The sequence below is a fragment of the Giraffa tippelskirchi genome, chromosome 11 (genome assembly GCF_054371585.1).
Source record: "Giraffa tippelskirchi isolate mGirTip1 chromosome 11, T2T-mGirTip1v1.2.pri, whole genome shotgun sequence".
Taxonomy (NCBI): Eukaryota; Metazoa; Chordata; class Mammalia; order Artiodactyla; family Giraffidae; genus Giraffa; species Giraffa tippelskirchi.
In genome coordinates this window covers 27,817,345-27,826,434 of record NC_137285.1, presented here as the reverse complement: position 1 = coordinate 27,826,434, position 9,090 = coordinate 27,817,345, and the positions used below count along the sequence as shown (strand labels likewise).

Here is a 9,090-nt window from a genome sequence, read left to right as displayed (position 1 = left end):
TATGGAGTTTAAGTCATATTAATTACTTTTTGTATTCTGATCCATTAAAAGCCATTGTTTTACCTTGTAATTTGAATGGATCTTCTCTTTTGCTTTATTTCATAATTCAATATATATACTGATCATTTGAAAAATACTGGTTTGCTAAATTATAAAGATCTTCCAAATTCAGTATACAATATCAGAACATCACAGTCACTAATATCACCATCAATCTCATCAGAAAAGTCTCTAACAATTAAGAGGGTGCCAAGTTCTCAGGTTCTGAGTTTTCAAAAACTCTAGTTTTTGCTTAAAACCTTTTTCATTTACAATAATACTGTTTGGTTCACTTGGCTCATTTTCACAAAAATATCTGTCAAATACCCAAGTGTGAATAGCCATAGTGTATCAGTTATTCTGTCAGGTAAAAATGTGTTACTAATAAAGAAGCAGCTAGTTCAGCTTACAACTTAATCACACAAGGCTTTTTCTAAAGAAAATCATTCTACTTTGGAATGCAAGCAGTTTTTTATGGGACCTTCCCATTTTGTCAACCAGAATGTTAAAAAAAAAAAACTTGACCTCGAGGATTGAAATTTAATAAACTGTTTATTGCTTCATCAAGCACACTCTTAAATGACGTTGACCTTTTAAAAAAACAGTTAACTTGTGGCACTAAAATGTACAGTGAGTACTAATATATGTTGGTGTCAATGCTTTGTTTTACACTAAGATGTCAGCAGTTTACCTATCACTGCTTTTACACCATCACTGTAGATAAACCATAGTGAAAAAGGCAAATAAGCTATAGAAATAGTTTTGACCTCATGGATCCCTTTAAATGATCTCAGAGACCTGTGGTCCTAGAGTTCTGCAGTCAGAGTTTAACTGCGGCAGAAGATGAATACTCTGGGAGATGCAATCTATCAGATGACCCTGAGCAGTGAGGTCTTGGCTGGGCCCCCTGGAGACCTTAGCAGAAAATGTTTGACAGATGGAGGCTAAGAGATAAGAAAAAGGGAAACACAGTTACAGAAAAGTGGAAAGTCTTAAGAGCATTTCATATTTAACATCTTCTGTAGCTGAGTGTCTCCATGAGCTCTTCCCTAGGACTTACTGTAGAGGGGTACAGGTTATGGAAAGATAAAACAATTAGAATCTGAAAGCTTGGCTTTAAGTTCTGGATTTTCTTTGTGGACTTAAGCAAATCATTTAATATCCCTGAAAGTGTTCATTTTTTCCTTCAGTAATACTGAAGAAAACTATCTATCTACCTTAAATGTATGGAAAGCCTTACACTAGCAAACTACACTACAAATTCTTACACTAACAAATTCAGTGACATTCCCTAAAGATTTAAGGCCAGGAATCCAGTAATGCACAGAGGTGTTCCCTCTTCTCTATAAAATATAAAGACCTCCAGTACACTAAAAGCAGATAAACCAAAAAAAACAAAAATGCTGTGGTGAATCTGCTCTGAAATATTCCATACCATTTAAGCTTACCTATGTGAGAATTATCCAGTAGTGTGGATAATCACACTCAGGTCACACTTGCCTCAAGTGTGTAGATACCTAATACATAACAGATACCTTATTACTAGTGACTTCAACAAATTGTGATTTACTTTTCCCATGTAACAAGTTGTCCAAGGTAGGTGGCTGCTGGCTGGCTCTGGTTCAGCTGCTCAGCAAAGACACCCAGAAGCCAGGCTCTCCGCTTTTATGCTCTGTTACATACATCCCATTGACTGTTCGTTTTTTGACTTATCACCTTATGATCCCAATTTGGCCTCTACAGGAGGCATCAAAATCAAGTGCCAGTGCAGAAGGGAAGATAATAAATTTGGCAAAAATTTTCTTTCTGTGTGCTTGACTCTGAGCACAGAATCAGAGTATGTCTTCACCACAGTCTCCAGTGACCTCTCCTCACATCTCAACAAGCAGAACTGGGCTCCACAGTCAGCTCCTCTGCAGAGAAATAACATGAGCATGGATAAGGAAGATGGGATTGGATCTGCCACAAAATGTCATATGGAAAAAAATTCAATGCTGTACAAAATGTGTCATCGATTTCTAATACAAATAAAAATAAATTGATTTTTAAAATAAACCAAAATATTTGCACTTAAAAAGGGATTGGAGAAGGAAACATGCAGAAGTTTGATAGTGTTTTTCTTAAGTTACCAGGGCTAACAGTACTTGATTTTATTTATTTTTGTTTCTCTATTCTCTACTTGGTCTCCTTGAGAACTTCTGAACATCAAAGATGAAATGGCGCATCTCCTGCATTCGCTGCTGCATGTATATATATATATATATATATATATACACACATATATATATATACATATTCTTTTCCATTATGGTTTATCCCAGGATATTGAATATAGTTTCCTGTGCTATACATAGGACTTTCTTGTTTATCCATTCTATATATAATAGTTTGCATCTGTTAATCCCACACATTTTTATAACTATGTTAATTTTGAAATAACTGTAGACTCACATAGAATTGCAAGAAATAATTCAGAGAGATCCCATGTGGCCTTCATCAAATGTCCACCAACAGGAAACCTATGGTGATGCAAAAATACAAAGCAAAGCCATATTGCTGTTGATACAATCAAGGTACTCACCAGGGAGATCTCTCATGTTGCCCTTAGTAGCAAACTACACTCTCCCTAACATCTGATAACCACTCATTTGTTCTCCATTTATGTAGTTTTGTCATTTCAAGAGTGAGATTTAAATGAGAATACAGGTGACAAAAGTGAGATTTAAATGAGAATACAGCCAATCCTTTGGGGATTTGCTATTTTTCGCTCAGAGTAAACCTCTGGAGATTCATCCAGGCTGCTCCGTGTGTCAACAGTTCTTTGGTTTTTACTGCAGGATCATATTCTAACGCATGGATGTATACCACTTTGTTTAGCCACTCACCTGGGTTGTTTCCAGTTATTAGCTACTTTAAATAAAGCTACTAGAACTATTTGTGTAAAGGTTTCGGGGTGACGACATATCTTCATTGCTCTGGGATAAATGGTCCAGAGTCCAGGTTTTCCTGCTGGCCCCACTGGCTGTCAAGTTGGGGAAGGGTCCTTGACTGCAAGGCAGGGTTGAGGACCTGCTCCTCACTCACTGGGTTTCCAGTGGTGCGACTCCTACGGGACTGATAAGAGGGCTCTGCTACGGCTCCTGTTTGCCCTCTGCTAACAGCTCCACTAGCACCACTAACATCGACACTGCCAGCACCATGCGGACTCCTTACCACCCGGTGAGATCACAGCCCCAGGTCCTGCCCCAGCTCTCTGACGTTACCCTGGGAGGTAGGTGGGCGCTTCCTCACGGTCTGGCTGAGGCAGACAGCTGGGCCTCCCACTTGACCTTTATGGCTGTGAATGAGGGTGGAGTCATACCTTTCCTGTGTGTGACTGGCTGAAGCAGACCTGTTATTGTCTAAAAGTTTTCTGTCTTCAAAACTTCTCCTCTCCTGGTCCTTTGGCTGGAGAGAGCAAGCTTCTCTTCAGAGGTTAATCTATTTATTCATTTGTCTGTTGGTGTTTCTGGGGCTGGTTTACTCAGCTCTAAGTCTGGGTTAATGAGGCAAAAAGCAAGCGCGAGCCACTTATGGCCACGCTATTCCCGCATCCTGAGGTTCTTAGCTGAGCTGCCTTCCTCTCTCCACCTTTCAAAGTCTTCTGATGTTTGTCTTACACATAAATGAACAGGGTTTAGTTTTACTTAATGGGAGAAATCAGGAAAAACATGTTTCCTTTGTCCCTCTAGAAGGAAAAGTGCAGCTTCATATTTTTTAAGGAACAGGAATTTTTGCTGTCTGGCATGCAAGCCTGATTCAGTTTACATACCACACACTTCTCACTGCTTCACAGAAGAGGAATCTTTCACTTACTCTTAAAAATAATGAGTGCCTGTTTTTTAGCATTTCTTTTCTTTTTTTGAGCCTTAATGCATAATCTTTGTGTCCCTCTTCTCTGTACTTGTGTGTCAAAGCTAGCCCAAGCCCACCCTCAGCCACCACATCCCACGCTGGCTTCTTGCTATTTGTGTAGCAGTTCTATTTGCACTTATCATCTTGTCCTTTATTACATCTTATTTCTAGTGACTTTTGTTATTTAATGACTTTCCCATCACCTCCTTGACCTTATAGAGATTTTGTTTTTACAATCTTTTGTGCCATTTTTTATCTCTTAAAAATACTTCCTTACACCCCTATTTGCTTTCATATAAATGATGCAGTAGTTTCTGAACGATACGTAAATATACTTCAATTCAGGGGATGCAGTTTCAATGTCTAGTCCAGGAAGATGCCACATGCCACGGAGCAACTAAGCTGGTGCACCACAACTACTGAAGTCCACAAGCCCTAGAGACCATGCTCCACAACAAGAGAAGCCACCACAATGACAAGTCCATCTACCGCAACGAAGAGGAGCCCTGGCTTGCCGCAGCTAGAGAAAAGCCTGTGTGCAACGACAAAAAGACAGCTCAGCCAAAAATAAGTAATAAATTAAAATTTAAAAAACAGATCTGGTATTTTCAAGATAAGATTAGAATAATGCACATAACTTCCTAATGTATCTGAGCTCTTGAAAACTCCATGAGGTAATTTACTTATTAAATTTTCTGAGCCCCTCCCCCCCAAAATAAAGCAACCACTGCCTTTGAGTTAATATTTGTATTTTATAGATGAGAATCTGAAGCTTCAGATAAAATCAGCTAAAAAGAAAAAGGTTCAGGGGTTATTAATCAAGCATAAATTACACTGATCATATATTAGCAACTTAACCAACAAATAACTTGTGATTGACATATATAACCAAAGTCTCTTAATATAGCATATTGTTAGATTCTATTTATATATAATTCTTAGTATAATTTTTTATTTATTAAGCTCCTTCTTGTATCTGCTGCCTTGAATATCTGCTGATTTATTATTTAAAATTTCAAGTTGTTGCCCATTTTTTATGTTTTTTGAACATTCTTCCAAGCTGTAGTAATAAAAACATTTAAAGATTATTTTTATCTAGTAGAATATTTGCACCTGTGAAAATGAGAACCAGAATAATTTGTAAAATTGATTCTCTGATTTTTTTTTTAATGTTTATTTATTTGACTGCACCAGGTCTTAGTTGCCGTGTGGAGGATCTTTAGTTGCTGCACATGAGATCTACCTCCCTGACCAGGGATTGAACCCAGGCTCCCTGAATTGGGAACATGGAGACTTAGCCACTGGACCACCAGGGAAATCCCTGATTGTCTGATTTTGATGTAAAGTTTTAAAGGGGAAAAAAAAGGAGTTGAGAGACAAGTACTTTACACCTCAAGAGTAAACATAGCTTTCAGTCAATTTGCTCTATTCTTCAGTACTGGCTCCTTTATGGAAAGTCAAATGTAAAGCAAATATATATCAAATCATATTTTCCATCGATGGTTATAATTATTAGAGGCTATCACTGCAAACAAAAATCTCAAGTTACATAAGCGTTTTCAAATAAATACATTTTTGAACAGCCACTATGTGCTGTATATATACACTACTATGTATAAAATAGATGCACAAAAAAACCTACTGTATAGCACAGGAAACTCTGCTCAATATCCTGTAATAACCTATAATGGAAAAGAATCTGAAAAAGAATATATATATATATACGTACATATATATGCACATATATGTAAATGTATGACTGAATCACTGTGCTGTACACCTGAAGCTAAAACAATAGTGTAAATCAACTATACACCAATAAAAAAAGTCACAATAGTACTTAAAAATAGCAATAAAAGCTCCGTGTACTTCTAATACTGTCTTATAATTAGCAAAGGACATCTTCATACATTATTTCATTTAATTTCATCCTCAAAAAATTCTACATATTAAGCAATTATTTTAAAAAACTTCCACACTCACTTTGGAAATCACTTTCTTTGCTAACCAGCAGATTTTCTGTGCATTCTAAATGCCCATTCCCTTTGAGATAACTTCATCATAAACACAATCTATCCTTATATCTGCACATCTATTTTAAGCCAACATGGGCTTCCCTGGTGGATCAGACAGTAAAGAATCTGCCTGCAATGCAGCAGACCCAGGTTCAATCCCTGGGCCAAGAAGATGCCCTGGAGTAGGAAATGGCAACTCACTCCAGTATCCTTGCTTAGAGAATCCCATGGACAGAGGAGGCTGGATCGCGAAGAGTCCACAGGATCGCAAAGAGTGGAATCATCTGAAGTGACTTAGCACACAAATGCCAATACAACCCAATATTTATTTAGTTAAATAAACTGAATGAAAACTCTTGACTTATGAGTCCACAAGTTGCCCATACTTTAAGTTTCCAAAAACTTCTAAAAGTTCTTAAATACTACAGTATCAACCAAGTTTTTGTCATCTACAGCATCCATATTATAATAATGGTCTGATGACGCCCCATTGTGTTTGAATTGCCACAGAGATCACCACAGGGGTTAGGTTTTTCTGTGCAGGGTCTCAGCAGTGAACCTGGTAGGGTTCTGCTCAGGACCCTCATTCCCTCTAACTGGTCCCTTTTCCTCAGAGTGGACTCACGGATAGCTCATGGGAAATACAGACACCTAAGCACCTTTCTAAGTCAAGCAACGCTCTAAACTCACCCTAAAAACTAGGAGAGGGAAGCCAGCCATCCTCTCAACCAACATCAGAAATGCTGACCCTCCTCCTCTGGCATCCCCAAGGAGACTTGACAACAACAGCAAAAAAAAAAAAAAAAACAAATCTCCTCGGAATTCAATACTCTCTGCCATCAGTCCTAAATGCTCCTCTCCCTCCACTCCCCGAACTAAGTAGAACTCTGTGTCCCGAAGTCTGTCTTTCCATTTATCATCTGCCAGAAAAGCAGGACAAAGAGGGAATGATAAAATGACACCACTTGCTTTCTCCTCTGGTGACCTTTTCCCTAGAAACGGTTCATTAGCCAAATTGAGAGAAACCAATCCATAAAAATCATCCTGAGGTTTTGAATGTGTAACATCCCTGAGAGCTGCAGCATTAGACCATACTGCCCCCTAGAGATCTTTTGTGGGCACGGCATGAATGAGCTCAGTTCATTTCAGTTCAGTCCAGTCGCTCAGTCCTGTCCCACTCTTTGCGACCCCATGAACTGCAGCACACCAGGCTTCCCTGTCTATCACCAGTTCCTGGAGCTTACTCAAACGCATGTCCATTGAGTCAGTGATGCCATCCAACCATCTCATCCTCTGCCGTCCCCTTCTCCTCCCTTCTTCAATCTTTCCCAGCATCAAGGTCTTTTCAAACGATTCAGTTCTTCGCATCAGGTGGCAAAAGTATTGGAGTTTCAGCTTCAGCATCAGTCCTTCCAATGAATATTCAGGACTGATTTCCTTTAGGATGGACTGGTTCCCTGAAATAAAAGGTTCTGTGTGTTTCAAATATATTGGAAGATTTGCTGAGACACATCCCTCTATTTGAAAGGTTTGTGTCCTTGTTTTCCAATTCCATTGGGACTGAAAAGGGAATTTGCTGCTATTTGTTGAGAGAATAAGAGGCTTCCTCTTCCCGAAATTCACAGTGTGTTTAGACTTCTGTATGACACAGAAATCTTATGGAAAAGAGCACAAAAGCTATTCTAACTGGGATGCAGCTATGTTTAGATTGAGAACAATTTACTGTAACAGGATTTTTATTTATCTGTGAAAGGTTCTGCATAAAGCCTGGCACATAAGTGCTCAGAATATATTGAAGGAAGGAAAAATAGATGGAAGGAGGGAAGGTAAAATTACAGTATGAAGTGGCCGGTGTGAGATGGAAGACATAAATCTTGTGGGGGCAGGGGAAGAAGGGGATTCATTTCTGGTACCAAGCTGGACTGTGCTTCCATAATCCTGTGCAGCCTGCTCTCTCAGTGGCCCTGTCTCACCTCAGCCTATCTTTCCCCCATCCCACCAGCTCTGCATGCTCTGGGAAGGAGATGACTGTGTTGTGAAGAAAGAGCTGTGTCCACCAGCTTTGCTGTAGGAAACATACCTAAGAGCTGATGGAAGAAAAGCAGGAGCTGCAAGGCTGAGAGAAAATTGCTGGAGGACACATCAAGAGGGCGGGCAGCCAGAGGAGTTGGGGGTCACCCCAGGAGAGTAGCAAAAGCCATGGCTATCAAAACAGAGGAAGTAAAGATCTTCAGACAGACTCTCATGTTTGTCCCCTCTCAGGAAATGCAGGTAGGATGAATCCTGAGTAACGGAGAGGGCTCCACAAAAGAAACACAAAATTTTCTGCATGCCAAGTACACAGTGGCTCAGAGCATCTCCAGATTTGGGCTTCTGCTGTAAATAACTTTACTCTCAATAGCAAGCGAAGCACGAAGAGTTTGAGTTCAAGAGTAATACTTTTCTATGTCATTTTATTTCTCACTTTTTTTTAAAGATTTTTTACATGGACTATTTTTAAAGTTTTTATTGAATTTGTAACAATACTGCTTCTGTTTCACGTTTTGGTTTTATGGCCACGAGGCATGTGGGATCTTAGCTCCCCAACTAGGGGTCAAATTCATACCCCTTGCTTTGGAAGATGAGTCTTAACCAGTGGACCACCAAGGAAGTCCCTCTTATTTTTAAAACAATACTTTAGTATAGTCAAAAAACTTGTTCTCCTTTAATGCTATTTAAAATTTCAGAAAAATCTAGACACAGAGCAATGATAATTATAAAAAGAAAACATTAATATTCAATGTTTTATTTTTACTCAAATCAGAAAATAGTTGAGTTATAAATTTGAGTCAGTTGCTTGTTGTGATATTTTCAATTCTAGGTAAGTTTGAAAACAGAGCACACTATCACCATCAAACTAATTGCACTGTTATATTTTCACAGGCAAAAATGCAGAGAAGATTTACAAATGAGTATTGGTAAAACTGGGAAAATTTGATGGAAAACACACTCATATTTTTAAATGAACTGAAATAGATTTTACAAATACATTTTCCACAGTGATTTTCTGAAAAATTACTTTAGCTACCAAGAAATTGTATTAAAGTACAAAAATTTTTCTTAGAGGTCTTCCCACAAAAAAAGTGATTTTTAAGAAGGAAGT

The 9,090-nt window shown here is 38.5% G+C and overlaps 1 long non-coding RNA gene across 1 annotated transcript; it reads right to left on the bottom strand.

Moving 5' to 3' along the window:
- Nucleotides 1-572: 572 nt before the first annotated feature.
- On the bottom strand, nt 573-7,405 carry LOC145527093 (uncharacterized). The gene is made up of 2 exons (XR_014069495.1): nt 7,193-7,405; nt 573-1,952 (listed from the first exon to the last, which is right to left on the bottom strand). It is a non-coding gene; the product is annotated as an uncharacterized LOC145527093 (long non-coding RNA).
- Nucleotides 7,406-9,090: the final 1,685 nt, after the last annotated feature.